The sequence below is a fragment of the Brachyhypopomus gauderio genome, chromosome 5, assembly GCF_052324685.1.
Source record: "Brachyhypopomus gauderio isolate BG-103 chromosome 5, BGAUD_0.2, whole genome shotgun sequence".
Lineage (NCBI taxonomy): Eukaryota > Metazoa > Chordata > Actinopteri > Gymnotiformes > Hypopomidae > Brachyhypopomus > Brachyhypopomus gauderio.
In genome coordinates, this window is record NC_135215.1 from 9,378,697 (window position 1) to 9,394,991 (window position 16,295).

The following is a 16,295-nucleotide window of genomic DNA, read 5'->3' on the forward strand; positions in this document are numbered from 1 at the left end:
CCCTTTAATGACATCACACACACCTGGAGTAACAACAGTGCCCTTTTAAAGGCAGAGGCTGGTTAGCGTAATCTAAACTAAAGATCAGGGAGCAGTGTCATTTGGAAGTAAGGTAGTTTGGTGCTTGGACCCCTAATGAGAGAATAAGTGTGAATGTGTGCGAGACAGAGTGAAAGAGAGAGAGAGAAGTAAAGATGGAGAGAGAAAATGTGAGACAAAGGACCATCAGTGTTCAGGTAGATGGGTGTTCAGTCAAATGGGTGTTCAGGCAGATGGGTATTCAGTCAGATGGGTGTTCAGTCAGATTGATGTTCTCTTAGATGAAGAGGATTTCCAGAGAAACAGGATGTTAGGACAAATTATATATATATATATATATATATATATATATATATATATATATATATATATGAAGGACACAGGGTTTCCAGAGAAACAGAACATTTCGAACGTCCCTCATCTGCTGCGCTAGCAAAGTGCTTCATAGGCACATCAGAACGAGAGTTGATTGGCAGTTGGAACTGAGCCCCACCTCCAGGGGAAGAGTGCAGGCAAATCAGCTGTGTTGAACTCTGGGAGTCCCTCCCTCATAACCAATCTGAATATCAAATTATGCTAGATGTTGTTCTGCCTGATCTACACCAGACAACATGGGCATTAATGATTTATGTCACACATCATTGTCAGATTATCACTTGTTTTCAGTTTGTTTTTATCTTCTTTGCAATTACTCATCCCTTAGTCCTGGACCTTAAAGGGAAAAGGGGGCAGGGCAACAGACAAGGACAGAGATGCCCTCCTCTCATACGCCAGAAAATGACATCATAGTGAATACACCAGTGAGGTGGAAACAATGGAAGAGGGTTTGTTTCCAAGGGGGATCTGGAAAAAATTCAATGTTCTTTTTTTTTCCTTGCGGTTAAAGAAACAGGTGAGGTACAAAACAGGACCTTTCTGAGAGTGGAGAGACAGATACCACAGCAGAACGTGCAGCCAGACCTGAATTATGCTCTCCCTCCCTCCCATCTTTAAAGATGTCGTCCAAAAAGAAGAAGCAGTTGTGTTAAACTGACCAACGGAAAGTATGTTTCCTGTAAATTATGCACAGTCCCTATTTTTATGAATTGTAACAATGAGTAATAATAACATGTATCTTTGCAGACTGAATTAAAATGCATGTTCAGAATGTCACACCTGTTTTGAACATAGTTTTGTTTTATATATCATTATCATCACATTTACATTTCAGGTAAAATATGGAAAAGCCATACTAAGGAAAATGTGTGTGTGTGTGTGTGTGTGTGTGTGTGTGTGTATGAGTATGTGTGCATATACAGTACATGTGTATTTGGGTATGTGCATATATGTGTGTGTGTGCGTGAGCTCCTGTATGTAACAAGTCAAGAACTGAGAATGCTGGATCTATTTAGATTCCTCTGTTCATACAATGCTCAATCTGTTTAGATTAGATGTCAATCTGTTTATACAGTGTTGCCTGGTCAACAAGCAGGAAAGCATTGTTTGTTTTACTGTAATATAATAATATATGTAATATATGTATATATAAATTGGACGAGCTCATCTGAGGAACCACAAGGATATGCATATGGGCAATGTTGGGGACTGTAGACACAGTGGTCTGCCAAGGACACATCATGCTTACATCCCTTCGAAAGTGGACAATATCCAGAAACCAGTGGGTCCCAGGGACACCCATCTACTGTTGTGAGACGCCTGGCCAGAAGTGGTCTTCATGGAAGAGTTTGGATGAATATCCAAACCTTCAACATGTACACAAGGCCAAGTGACTCAACTGTGCAAAGAAAGAGGCCAGCAGGTGTGGAGTGGAGACAAAATGTGAAACATTTGGCTGTAACAGAAGTTTGTTCACTAAAGGGCTGGAGAGTGGTACAGCGATGAGAGTCTGCAGACAGTGGAGTGTGGTGGAGGTTCAACAGTGGAGTGTGGTGGAGGTTCAACAATGGAGTGTGGTGGAGGTTCAACAGTGGAGCGTGGTGGAGGTTCAACAGTGGAGCATAGTGGAGGTTCAACAGTGGAGTGTGGTGGAGGTTCAACAGTGGAGCGTGGTGGAGGTTCAACAGTGGAGCGTGGTGGAGGTTCAACAGTGGAGCATAGTGGACGTTCAACAGTGGAGCATAGTGGAGGTTCAACAGTGGAGTGTGGTGGAGGTTCAACAGTGAAGCATGGTGGAGATTCAACAGTGGAGCATGGTGGAGGTTCAACAGTGAAATATGGTGGAGGTTCAACAGTGGAGTGTGGTGGAGGTTCAACAGTGGAGCGTGGTGGAGGTTCAACAGTGAAGTATGGTGGAGGTTCCTTGATAGCTTGGAGCTACATTTCAGCAATTTCAGCAAAGTTTCAGTTGTGGATTTGCTCAGAATTAATAATGTACTCAGTGCTGAGAAATACAGGCAGATGATTATCCATCAGGCAGTAGCATCAGGGCAGCATCTGATTGGCTAAACTGTATTCTTCAGCAGTACAACGAGCCCAAACATGCAGCCAATGTCATTAAGAACTATATTAAGTGTGAAGAAGAACAAAGAGTCCTGGAAGAGATTATATGGACTCCACAGAGCCCTGATCTCAACACCACCAAGTCTGAGATTACAGGAAGAGACAGAAGGATTTGAACAAGCCTACATCCACTGATCTGGGATGTTTGAACAACCTGCATGCCAAGATCCTTCAAGAACTGTGTGCATGTGTACCTAGAAGAATGGGTGGTGTTTTAAGGCAATGGGTGGTCACATCAAATATTGATTTAATTTAGATTTCTCTTTTGTTCATTCACTTTGCATTTAGTTAATTGACAAAAGTAGGCAATTAACACTTGTATTCACACTTCTTTTCACACTTCTATTAACACTTCTATTTCTGAAATCATCCTTACATCTTTTTGTATTCATTTGGTTAGCATTTTTGTCTATATCTACTCTTCTCAACATCTATTAACTGGATTTTTGCTTTGGACTGTGGTAACACTTTACAATACGGTTCCTTAATTAATGTTTAAGTACTTATTAACTAAGCAATAGGTAATGGAGAATTATCATCATAGTTTTACCTTAATTACTCTTCATTATAATAAACTACTATGTTAGGTCACATGTAAGTAATTAATAAGTAGTCTTCATCAATTTTGTAACTACTTACTTTCGGTTCCTTAATTAATGTATTAGCTAAGCAACAAGTAATAGAGAATTATCATCATAGTTTTCATTAATTACTCTTCACTTCACTGTTAGTTCACATATAAGTAATTAATATGTTGTCTTCATCTATTTTTGTAACTGCTCACTTAATCAGTCCTTCATTAATGCTTATGTACTTGTCACTCCGGCGGGTCTTCGTGTGCATGTGCGCTGGTTTGGGTATGCCCCTGTGTGAGTGTCTAGCGATGTCTAGACAATCGGCTTTGTAAGTTTTCTCACCTATCTCTAGTGTGTTGCACACGTTATGTATTATTGTTGAGATATGTAAGTTTATGTCCTGTCCATGTCTTTCATCAGTTGTTGTTCGACCTTTGTCATGAGTGTTGTGTTGTTCGTTTTCATCCCTGATTTAAAAGCTGCTCCCGTCTCGGTATCCTGCCTGCTCGCAACGTCACAGTAAGTAACTTCAGAATAAGTAATCACGTATTTACTTAACAGTACAGTTTCCTTAAGTACTAAGTACTCCTCATTGTAATGACCTGTAATTACATGAGGAAGTGTTATAGTGTGCAGTGTATAATAGTAAAGTGTAGCCTGTATGTAAGGATGCGTTTAAAGCAGTGATGAAAACGAACAACACAACACTCATGACAAAGGTCGAACAACAACTGATGAAGGACATGGACAGGACACACACTTACATATCTCAACAATAATACATAACATATGCAACGAGACTAGAGATAGGTGAGAGAACTTACAAAGGCGATTTTGTTGAGTGAGTAGTTACAAAAATAGATGGACAACTTATTAATTACTTATATGTGAACTAACAGTGAAGTGAAGAGTAATTAATGAAAACTATGATGATAATTCTCTATTACTTGTTGCTTAGCTAATACATTAATTAAGGAACCTGAAAGTAAGTAGTTACGAAAATTGATGAAGACTACTTATTAATTACTTACATGTGACCTAACATAGTAGTTTATTATAGTGAAGAGTAATTAAGGTAAAACTATGATGATAATTCTCCATTACCTATTGCTTAGTTAATAAGTACTTAAACATTAATTAAGGAACCGTATTGTAAAGTGTTACCGATATGGTAATATATTCTGCAAAATCATATTTAATTCCACTCACACCCTATTTCATAAAGCTTGTAGATAATGGGTAAGTTACTGTCATTTAAGGACCAGAAAACACCAAGCAGACATGTATCACATCTGCACATCTGTTAATGCTGCTCAGGAAGGCTATTTTCCCCAGTGTGCAAAACTTAGAAACCCAATTATTTCATCCAATTTGGGTAACATTTTCTGTGGTTGTACCAGACATCTCTCTCAGTCTCTGTCTCCTGATCAGTTGGACTCCCCATGGTCTAGAAGCCTCTCTCTCTCTCTCTCTCTCTCTCTCTCTCTCAATGTGAATCTCTGTCTTGCTCCTCCTTATGGTGTGTGCCTCAGCTCCCAGAGTAGCTCCTAGACAGCAATAAATCACAGGACACTGACGAATGGACTGATATTGCTGTGGCAACCCCCATCCCATCATACCCCTCCAACTGCATGTTAGCAACAGAGCTCTATTATGTGGTTTCCACGGCAACCTTGCTTCTCTGGTTGCAACCACTGTAGAGATGATTGGTCAGGTCTGAGAAGCAGGAAAGGTGCCAAGCTGCCAGTGGCCATGATTGTGCCAGAACTGTGTGTGTGTGTGTGTGTGTGTGTGTGTGTGTGTGTGTGTGTGTGCGCGCGTGTGTGATGTATGGCCATGGTCAAAGCAAGGGTCTGTTATTTCACACTCAATAGGAGAAATAAAAACATGGCCATCTCTCTCTCTCTCTCTCTCTCTCTCTGTCATCCCCTGTTAGCACAGGATAAACACAGTGGAGCTGACATGGATAACAATCTAGCAGTGACAGAGGGCTTGTGTTCTTTGGATGTCTTGATCATGTTAAATAGTCTTCATCAGTTGCAACATTCACAGGGACTTCTTTACCATTTCAGTGCTTAGACAAATATGTCAGGGTAATCAAACAATTACCTTAATTGCATCAGTATCTCATTATTCACACTTCAACATAAACGCGGCATGAGATGGTGAGGGGAATGTGGTCAGTATCCACACACTGTCAGTGTGTTAGTCAGACAGTCTCTTTTTGGATGGAGATAATTACATCCATTACAATTGAGAACAAAATGAGCAATTATTGTTGATTTTTGTGTTATGTGGACACAATTCAGACATCTGAAAAGCATCTTTAAAAATAACAAAGAGCTCCCGAGCTTTTAGCTCTGAGTTCTGAGCTGTTAGCTCTGAGCTCTTAGCTCTGAGCTCTTAGCTCTTAGCCACTGTGTTCCTCCCTGTTACTTACTCTAAAGGTGAGGTTGTTGTGTATTTTGTATTTTTCCTAGGTTAATAACATGAGGAGTTCAAATAACACTGGCATATCACAGACATGTAAATAACACTGGCTCATTTGATGAAACCATCAGAATGGAACATCATTCTGTTTCTCATTCTTCATGTTCATGAGGTCTGTTTTGGTCAGGTTATTGTATCTGTCATGTACACATTCCACTTACTTTTAAAATTGTTCCAGCTAAATTGACAATAGTTACAAACTGAATCACAGAGCAGGCAGTAAGTCAGGCAGTGATGAACTATGGTCTTTAATGAAGCCCTTTACCACCCCCTGCTAAACCATCACACAGCCAGTTTATTATTTAGCCAAATCGTTCATGCTGCGTGATACTTCAGTGTGCAATGAGCCCAGTCTGGATGATTTATACCTCCTCCACCTAGCAGATGCTGTATCCTTCCACTTCTCACTTCTTCTGACAAGAGGGCACTTACAGCAAGCTAGTATTTTAACTGCTTCTTGCTGAACACTCCTACATACAGTATGCCCCCCCCCCCCCCCCCCCCCAGAAGCTCTGTAGCCATTGACTGCAGGAATCGGGTATTAAGACGGACTGTTAGGTCCTATCTGATGGCTGGGAACAGTCCTGCTTTGTGGTTTCATTCCACTAGAGCTATGTATCAATTACAGTTTTTGATGACTGCTAACGTGCGTTTGTCCAATCTGTAGTCACATTTTCAAAACTCTAAACACATTGAACACAACATCAGTCTTTAGTGGCTATATTAGTTCAATTCATGTTGTTATGGCACAAAATGCAGTCATATGGAGTGATTTTTGTTTCAATAGTTCCACAAAAGCAAAAGTAAATCCAAGAGCAGAAAGTATATGTTATGAATGCAAAACAGAAAAAAATATATCAAAAGTATATTTTTTTAATATAATTGGTTATTTGAAACATATTTTCGTTTGCATTTTGACAAGTTTTTGGTTCCATTGTTTTTGTTTTTTTGGATTTTCCCAGTAAGGTCTTTTGCTTCTGGAATCTCTTTGCTTCTGCTTCGTTTTTTGCTTCTGACTTTTGGAACACATTTCACGTGTGGGAGGGTCTTAGATGAAGGCGTTCCTCTGCAATCTCCATTGGTCACTGATTCCGGACTGACACAGAGCTCTGAGACCGCCTCTGGGACCAAGCCACGCCCACCCCACCAGCTTCCCAGCGTTTTCAAACATGGCGGAACACGGGGGTTCTGTTTCACAGCAGCATGTAAACTGAGTTTTACCATTAAAGTTTATACAAAGGTTTTAGTTAATTGCTAAATGGTCTGTAGATATTGCAAATGTACATAATAACTACATTAAGCATGCTCACCAGCGCGAGCTTTTTAAAATTTTAGTGAACTGAATGGAGAGAACATTGATGTGTGGAAGAAATATGAGTATTTGCAATATCTGGTATGGGGACAGGTGTAGGATATATAGTAAATTTACAAATATAGTAAAATCCATAATAGTAAAAAATACCTAAATTAAAGCAATACTGAAAAGTGGCCACCCTATATACAACCAGCTTTGTTCACTCACACTGTTTTTCAGTGTTCTGCAGATGCCAAACACAAACACACATCAGATGCATCTTGTGCTGTCCATATTTTATTAAGAAGTGAACAATATTCATTGAACCATTGAACATAGCGATACTAAACATAATACATGTCAGACATGACATTCAGACACTGTCTGACTCAGAGATAAAAAAAAAAAAGATTTTAACTTGGAGGGGTGCGAGTAAGAGGAGTAGTCCATTGAAACGCAGAGTGCGGATTAGTTTCCTTCTCACTTTAGACCCGCGGGGACGCGAGCGAACGTTACTGGAGGAGCGAGTAACTAGTCGCTACTATTGTGAATGTAGCAAAACGGTGACAAAAGCTACAGCGGCGATTAAATTAAAAATAATTTAAAGGCTAGCTTTAAACACGCTCTTCCCTGTCGTCTTCTCTCATGATAATATCGCGCTGAAAAATATTGACCTGTCTTGTCAATGTATGGAGCCAGATCCGTAAATGCGAGAAGCCGCTTTCGCCATTCCAGATGGCTCAGTCAAAACCATTAGCCTACATCTTAATGAACCAATAAATAACAATAGCGGCGAAAATGAGTGTAAAAATACCAGGGTTCACCATTTAGAACTACAAAAAAAATCTTGTTTCTTATTTTACCATTAACTATCTACCTATAGTAGGAAAGCAGGAGTGCTTCCTGCTTTCCTCCTGTACAGACGCTTTTCTGTCAGCTCTGCTTGTCCTTTCATTTATTTGAGTTATATCTACAAGTTCAAGTTATTTTTACAAGTTAAAAGGATCCATTACTCGTTACTTCACTTGGTAAGCTTTTTTACATTCATCTATAAAGGATTATTTAGCATTTTTTACATTCCGACAGTCCGACACTGCGAGTGAACTGTTTTTTGCGCCTCATCCTTGTGAGTGGTTTTGTGCACTGTTTTATCAGCAGCTGATACTGTTTTCAGCTGTGAAATACCTGCCAGAACTTATTGGGTGTTATTTTTGCACTTTGGATTTTTAACTTGGATATTTGAGCCTTGTGCCCGGTGCTTTTGCGATTATGCCTCATGCTTCCACATCATCTATTTGCTCTGAGTGTATCAAACTGTCTCAGAGGGTTGCAGAACTTCAGGAAAGAATCCATACCTTACATTCTATAAGGGAGGAGGAAGAATATCTGGACTCGATTCTTGCCACACAAACCGCTGACAAAACCGTCCCTGTGACTGGCAAAGAAAGAGACGTTTCTCTCCATTGTCGCTGGGATGTACTGGGGGCAAAGCCTAAGCTCATCTTGGCCTCAACTCCTAATCCTGTTAACAACAACAATGATAAGGGCTGGACTCTTGTTCGGGGGAAGGAACGTAGCAGAAACCAGCACAGCAGCGGCGGCAAGCAGCAATCTTCAGAACAGAACATTCTTCTCGATAACAGATATGAAGCTCTTGCCTCAACTGAAGTAGCAGAAACTGAGCAGTCTCATCACAACATACTGCCTCCCTCTCCAGGACATCAAGGACATCAAACGCACCCCAATCAGCATCAGAGATCCGACTCCAGTCTGGCTGCTAAGCTTGCAAATAACTCTGGCCATTCGCGGACCAACCACCAGGCTGCCAACTGTGTTAGCCAGCAGCATGCTAACAAGCATGCTAAGAGGGTTAGCCATCGGGATGCTAACCATGTTGGCCATCGGGGTGGTAACCATGTTGGCCATCGGGGTGGTAACCATGTTGGCCATCGGGGTGGTAACCATGCTGGCCATCGGGGTGGTAACCATGCTGGCCATCGGGGTGGTAACCATGTTGGCCATCGGGGTGGTAACCATGTTAGCCGCCGAGGCATTAACGGTGAAAGAAGACGAGGAACACCGCCACAGCCCAAAACGCTGCTAATCGGGGACTCAGTCATCAGAGATGTATGGAGCAACAGTATTAAGGCCTTTTGCTTTCCTCGTGTTACTGTCTGTGAAGTGATACCCATGATTCCACACATATTGCATGACCATCTAGCTACGGAAAGACTGATTGTACATGTCGGCTCTAGCGATGTTTACAAACAACAGTCTGAGATACTGAAACAGGATTTTAACCATCTGCTCGACATTCTGGAGTTTTCCCGGTGTGAAGTGTTCATTTCTGGACCGATACCAACTGCACGTCGAGGCAGTGGTCACTTTACCAGACTGCTGGCTCTAAACAGCTGGCTCACTACAGCCTGTGCACATCGGAAGGTAAACTTCATTGACAATTTCAACATTTTTTGGAGGCGTCCTGAGCTTTTTAAACCTGATCAGCTTCACCCTAACAGGGCTGGGACTCAAATGCTTGTGGACAATCTAATGTATGGAATCACTCACATGCGGAATCTGCACCCAACCGCCAGCAGTAACGTCAGTAATGTCAGTCAAAGGAGCCCACCATCTCCTGTCAGAGAATCTGTCCACAGTCTCAGAGGTAAACTCCAGGAGATTGAAGAGGTTCTGCAACACTACAGTCTGCTGTCTTGCAGGAACTCACCCACTTCTCCTGCACACTCAGTGAATTCTCAGGTCTGACACACTGGAACCCATGCTCCTAGTCAGTGCTACATTCCAGTTATTTTAAATAGCCGGTGGCATGGCTCTCAGAATCTAAATAAAAATGTAATCAGAAGAAAACATAAGGGTACAAAACATTGTAACAAACAAAATTTGATCCCAGTGAAATGCACAAGTGATGTAAGCGATGCTGATCAAACACATCAAGTCTTCAAAGTCTCCTTACTAAATGTCCGCTCACTCACAAACAAGTCTTTTATAATAGCTAAATTAATTGAAGATTACTGTCTGGACTTTCTTTTTCTAACAGAGACTTGGCTTGATAGCAATGGAGCAATAGTGCTAAATGAAGCTTCACCTCCCGACTTTAACTATTTTAATGTCTCCAGAGTAAATAAGAGAGGTGGTGGTGTTGCATGTTTTTACCATAAAGCATTCCGATGTAAGCAGATCTCATTAGGGGAACATCCTACGTTTGAATATCTGGCAGTACAACTCAACAGTACTTATTCAGTTCTTTTGATTGTTATCTATCATCCTCCCAGACTACATGCAGATTTTCTTGAAGATTTTGAAGAAATGCTTTCAAGGATTTTAATTGATTTTGATTATGTTTTAATTGCTGGGGATTTTAATATTCACATGGATATATCCACAAATCCAATCACTTCAGAATTCATGAGGATGCTTAACTCTTTTGATCTCATACAGCATGTATCAGGCCCAACTCATAAGCATGGCCACATTTTAGATTTGGTCATTTCTAAACGTATAGAGGTTAATAATACTGAAATTACTGATGTTGCAATCTCTGACCATTTTGGTGTATTTTTCAACATGTCATTATCTACTAGAACACTCAGTGAAAAGCGCACAATAACCAAGCGTTATCTCAGTACTGGCAGTGCCGTGGCCTTCACAGACATGATACAGTCCCTCCCTCCCCTCTCAGAAAATGGGAATGAGCTAGTTGAAACATTCACACACAGAGTTAGGAACTGTATTGATGCTGTGGCACCAAAGGTAACTAAAATAATCTCTGGTAAAATTAAGATGCCCTGGAGAAACACTCCATCTATTGTAAAATTTAGGCAAGATTGTAGGCAGGCTGAGAGACGTTGGCGAAAGTCAAAATTGCAAGTACATTTTGATATTTATAAAACAACATTGCAGAATTACAACAGTGAAGTGAAATCAGCAAGGAAAAACTATTTCTCTACCTTAATCAATTCATCCAATAATAACTCAGCTGTCTTGTTCAGAAGCATAGATCAGCTAGTAAACCCCACCTCCTGTGGCTTCCCTGAGACTGTTTCAGTTGAAAAATGTGAGGAGTTTGCTATATTTTTTAGGGACAAGATTACTAGTATAAGGCAGAACATAGCAACAAGCACTAATAGACCATCAACCCTTATATCAGTTACTCAGCCTAACTTTAATATGTCTTATTTCCAAGAAGTTGACATGTTGACATGGTAACACTACTTGATGTGATTTCATCACTAAAATCCTCTACTTGTGAACTGGACCCTTTACCAACAAGCTTTTTCAAGCAGGTTCTGAGCTCATTAGCAAATGAAGTTCTAACGGTTGTTAATCAGTCTCTGCAATTGGGTGAATTCCCTAAAATTTTTAAAACTGCAATGGTTAAACCACTATTAAAGAATAGAAATCTTGATCCCACAATTCTTAATAATTATCGACCTATATCTAACCTTTCCTTTCTTAGCAAAATCATTGAAAAAGTAGTGTCAATCCAGTTGAATGACTATGTCAAAGTAAATCAAATAAATGACACTTTTCAATCTGGTTTCAGAGCTCTCCACAGCACTGAAACAGCCCTAGTTAAGGTAGTAAATGACTTGAGATTGAATAAGGATGCAGGCAAACTCTCAGTCCTTTTTCTGCTAGATTTAAGCGCCGCTTTTGACACCGTTGATCATGAAATACTTCTTGATCGACTACAGAGCTGGGTAGGCCTTAGTGGCTTAGTCTTAGACTGGTTTAGATCGTACCTAACTGGGCGTGATTACTATGTAGCATTAGGTACCTCTTCCTCCACACGTCAAAAAATAACTTGTGGTGTCCCCCAAGGATCAATCCTTGGGCCGTTACTATTCAACCTATATATGCTTCCATTACCACACATCATTAATAAACATGGTATTAGTTATCATCAATATGCAGATGACACTCAACTTTATATTTCGCTAGAACCTAAAGCCCTAAAATCAATTTGCTCACTGTTTGACTGCATAGATGATATACAGACATGGATGTCTGACAATTTTCTGCAGTTAAATAAACAGAAGACAGAGGTTCTTGTTCTAGGCAGTGATTCACAAAGGAATGATGTCCAGACTTATTTAAATCAAATGAATCTGAAAGCCAGACAATGTGTTAAGAACCTGGGCGTCACCTTTGATAATGAGCTCAGCTTCAAATCACACATCATGACTACATGCAAGACAGCTTACTTTCATCTTCGAAACATCACTAAGGTCCGAGATATGCTCTCTCCTGCTGACAGTGAAAAACTTGTCCATGCATTTATCACATCAAGGCTAGATTATTGTAACGCTGTTCTATCTGCTCTTCCAAAGAGCTCTATTTCGCACCTACAGCGAGTTCAGAACGCGGCTGCAAGGGTTCTGACCCGCAGGAGAAAGAGAGATCATATTACACCTGCACTCCACTCACTGCACTGGTTACCTGTCAGCTTTAGAATAGATTTTAAGGTTCTAGTCATGGTTTTTAAATGTCTTCATGGTCTTGCCCCTCTTTACCTAAGTGAAATGATGGTTAGATATGTTCCAGTCAGGTCTCTCAGGTCTTCAAACAGTAATCTACTGGTGATTCCTAAAAGCCGATTAAAGATTGGCGAGGGTGCTTTTAGCCACTATGGCCCAAAGCTCTGGAATTCTCTTCCTGAAGAGCTCAGAGGCATTTCATCCCTGCATAGTTTTAAGAGCAGTCTCAAAACATTCCTGTTTAGATCCGCTTTTAGTTAAAACTCTTAAGATAGTTTCTTATCTTATTTACTTTACTTTTTATTATCTTACTTACTTCACTTTTAACTTATGTTATTTTAATATTTTTATCTTTAATTTCTTTTAAAATTTTCTTCTGTCTTTTTGTCTTTGTCTTATCTCCTTTTAATGTTTCTTTTATTTATACTGTAAAGCACTTTGAGTTACATGTATGTATGAAAGGTGCTATACAAATAAAGATTATTATTATTATTATTATTATTATTTTTCATAAGAGTTTGTTTTACCGCAAAATATGTAAACTTCAAAACGGAGAATTTCGCCGCAAGATGACAGATTTTCATGCCTGCATCCAGTTCACTAAAATTTTAAAAAGCTCGCGCTGGTGAAGTGTGCTAAATATTAACCGCCATGCTTAATGTAGTTATTATACAGTGTACATTTGCAATATCTACAGACCATTTAGCAATTAACTAAAACCTTTGTATAAACTTTAATGGTAAAACTCAGTTTACATGCTACTGTGAAACAGAACCCCCGTGTTCCGCCATGTTTGAAAACGCTGGGAAGCTGGTGGGGTGGGCGTGGCTTGGTCCCAGAGGCGGTCTCAGAGCTCTGTGTCAGTCCGGAATCAGTGACCAATGGAGATTGCAGAGGAACGCCTTCATCTAAGACCCTCCCACACGTGAAATGTGTTCCTAAAGTCAGAAGCAAAAAATGAAGCAGAAGCAAAGAGAGATTCCAGAAGCAAAAGACCTTACTGGGAAAATCCAAAAAAACAAAAACAATGGAACCAAAAACTTGTCAAAATGCAAATGAAAATAAGTTTCAAATAACCAATTATATAAAAAATATATACTTTTGATATATTTTTTTCTGTTTTGCATTCATAACATATACTTTCTGCTCTTGGATTTACTTTTGCTTTTGTGGAACTATTGAAACAAAAATCACACCATACAGTCACTTTACATGTTTTTATAATGCTTAAATTTTCTATACACACAAGGTTATCCAATAACAAAATTCTGGATCATTTTTGCCTTATTTACAATTGCTTGCACACAGCATGTCAAAAATGAAAACCTAAGGTTCAAAACCTTAAATACTGTAAATGCAAAGTTCTGCAAAAACAAATGCAGCTGAAAAGCTATTACTGTAATACATATTTTTTGCACATATAGATCAATTAAATAAAATGAAGTACAGTAATGTACCGGGTCAGAGAGGAGCAAATATAACAATTTGTCCTGCAATCTCAAGTGCTGGTTTGGTCCTTCACAAATGCCAGATTGGTCCCTATAACAGTGACCTCCTTCTTTTGTTTTTGAATGAACTCTACCAACAACTGGTTCCAGAAGCAGAAATGGAACAGTTTGGAGGAAACATGGGACAATGTTGCATTTTGTCATTCTCATGTCATCACAAACTGGTTTATAGACCACCCAAGAGTGATGTCCCTTTTCCTCCTGCCCATCTCGCCTTTCCTCAACACCACTAAGGAACTTTTTTCAGTCTGGAGGTTGAAGGTGTATCATCGGCCCCATGACCAAATGTCCCTGCTGCATGCAATGGATCCCGGCTGCAGAGACATTTCAGCTGAAGACTGCCGGGGTGAATAAGGCATACCAAGCTTTTCTATCTCAGGTGCATGGCAAGGGCCAACATCAGATGTAATGAAGATGAAAACATGTGGCCAACTGCTGAAGACCACTTACATTACACATAACAAGACTGTTCAGTTTTGTATTGTGTTTTTCCCCCCTTGTGTGGCTTTTTTTGTATATGTGTATTTTTACACATATGGGACCATGGCTAATTATGTTTACAATTACGGTAATTATATACGGTCATTTTTTTGTTTTTATTTTTTTGTCCCTAATACAGTAAAATATACCCTTTCCTGCAAAAATGTTACTGACTCCTTTTTTGTCTAATCTACATTCCATATAGTACCTAACAGTAAATATCACTCATGGTGTAGACAGTATGTTGCCAAAAATGCACACATTTGAAAAAAAAAGTCTAAATGAAGCGGATTACAGTAAAAATGAACTCACTAAGAAAACAACAGATGTTACTGTAAAATATCTGTTGTTTGCTGGGAGAGAGTAAAATATTACATGTAATGGTGTTTCTGTACTGCCATCAAATGTTAGTTTTTTTACAGTGGTTGACTATATTCATCTCGAATAGAGAATCTGTGATAGTGTTTGAAAGAATGATGAGTTTTGACAATGTATCACAAGTATTGGGAAACGCATGTTAGCAGTCGTCAAAAACTGTAACATTTAGTGGAAACATCCCATCAGCTCCACACTCACACGCCCAGCCGTATGCAGGCGTGTTATGCCGTGTTTTTGTTTGTTTTGTTTTTGTTTGTGATCATGCCCATCTGCTCTCCCCAACTGGGCTTTGACCATTGAGCCGGAGCGACGCCAGCGTAGGTGCAGAAACACGCCTGCTGAAAATAAAATCCTGATTGCACCTGCTGAAGCTAAATCCAGTTTGGACATACTGATGCTAAATCCAGTTTGCATCTATTGAAGATAATTCCATCTTGGACATACTGAAGATAAATCCAGTTTGCACCTACTGAAGCTAAATCCTGTTTGCACCTACTGAAGCTAAATCCTGTTTGCACCTACTGGAAATAAAATCAAGTTTGCAAGCCAAAGTGCCTTAAAAACAAGTTGGGTCCAAATTTGGTAGCACAAAAATTTATATCCATATCACAAATATTTATTTGTAAACTTTTAAAATGATTGTGCATATAGGATTCTGAAAACAAGTCTACAAATGCGCGCCTCAGCACGACAAGATCTGGTCAAAAAAGATCTGGTCATTTTACTGTGACACCTGCTCACTTAACCATGACGGTAACAGGCTCCATGCAACAGCGCAAGCATGCTGTGATAAGCACTCAAATATGTCACATGCCAAGCCTGGCAAAACATTTCAAAAGCTGGAGAGAGATACCTACCGTCGACAAATGGCGAGTGTAGTTGCACTTCTGACCTAATAATGCTTATGATAACACACAGGATTAATATTCATCCCGCAGACCAGAGAGGTTTGGACAGCAGGAAAAATGAGATTCTTTCACTCTGCTGAGTGAGGCCATCCCTCATACCCGTCATGGTCTGCACCCTGTGGCCACGCACCACGGCCAAAAGTGCAGATTAGCAGCTCAGCAGATATAGACGCGCAGCAGTTAACGAGCTAGCTGAAATCAGTAGCGCCTAACAAGCTTTCTTACTTCAGCAAAATAATAATAGCTAGGATCTGTTACTTTGGTTTTGCTGCCAGCTTGGCGTGCACACAGTGCTGCACCACACAGACAGCTCTCAGCATCTCCTCATGTCTGTCCGGCTGATGTTCAACCAAATGCAGTTGCACTGGAAATCAAACTGCTATCAATCTAAAGATTACTATTTGTATATTACTTTGCTGTGAGTGATCCAGTTTCTATATGAAAATGGACATCATCTTTCATTTCATATCCTGTGAGATAAACTCTTTCAGTAAAAGCCTGAACTGAACTCTGCACAAGATGATGCATCAGAAAGAGCAGGAAATCAAGTTAAACAAGAAGCCACTGCAAAAAAAAACTAAGGCAGAAAGAAAGCAAGCAACACAACAAGCAGAGGATCAAAGAGC

At 39.9% G+C, this 16,295-nt stretch overlaps 1 protein-coding gene across 4 annotated transcripts in view; it reads right to left on the bottom strand.

Moving 5' to 3' along the window:
• LOC143514362 (glutamate receptor ionotropic, kainate 2-like) overlaps positions 1–16,295 on the bottom strand; it is a 60,247-nt gene that overhangs the window by 16,715 nt on the left and 27,237 nt on the right. The window lies entirely within an intron of this gene.